A 467-nucleotide genomic window follows, 5' to 3' on the forward strand; every position below is an offset into this window, starting at 1 on the left:
AATTAAAGGCTATCCAGATATAGTAATCCTCACTTGAAAAAAGAAAAAAGAAAGGATTGACAACAATCCCTGAAAAGAAAAGAAAAATATATAGGATTGAAATTAATCCAAATGAAAAAAAAAAGAGAAAAAAGTATATAAGTGAGGAGAATGAAAGTGAAAGAAAAAAAATATGAAAGTGAGGAAAAGCTTGAGGATATGCCTAATCAAAAATTGGCTTCACTGGACTATGGATTACAATCTTTTACTAGTAGTGTTCTCATGAAGTTCCTATCAGTTGAATATTCTAAGTGACTTGATATTAGAACATATAATCATTCTTGAAATGAATAGAAAACTTGAACTCTTAAACTTAATGACTAGATAGTCTTGTACCTACAGAGTTAATTTAATTACTTGATTTTTTTCTGAAAATTTCACTATAGTTTTTACTTAAATCAAACTTATAGTATTTCTGAATTCAAAAT

Source organism: Phalaenopsis equestris, unplaced genomic scaffold (genome assembly GCF_001263595.1).
Source record: "Phalaenopsis equestris unplaced genomic scaffold, ASM126359v1 Scaffold235135, whole genome shotgun sequence".
Taxonomy (NCBI): domain Eukaryota; kingdom Viridiplantae; phylum Streptophyta; class Magnoliopsida; order Asparagales; family Orchidaceae; genus Phalaenopsis; species Phalaenopsis equestris.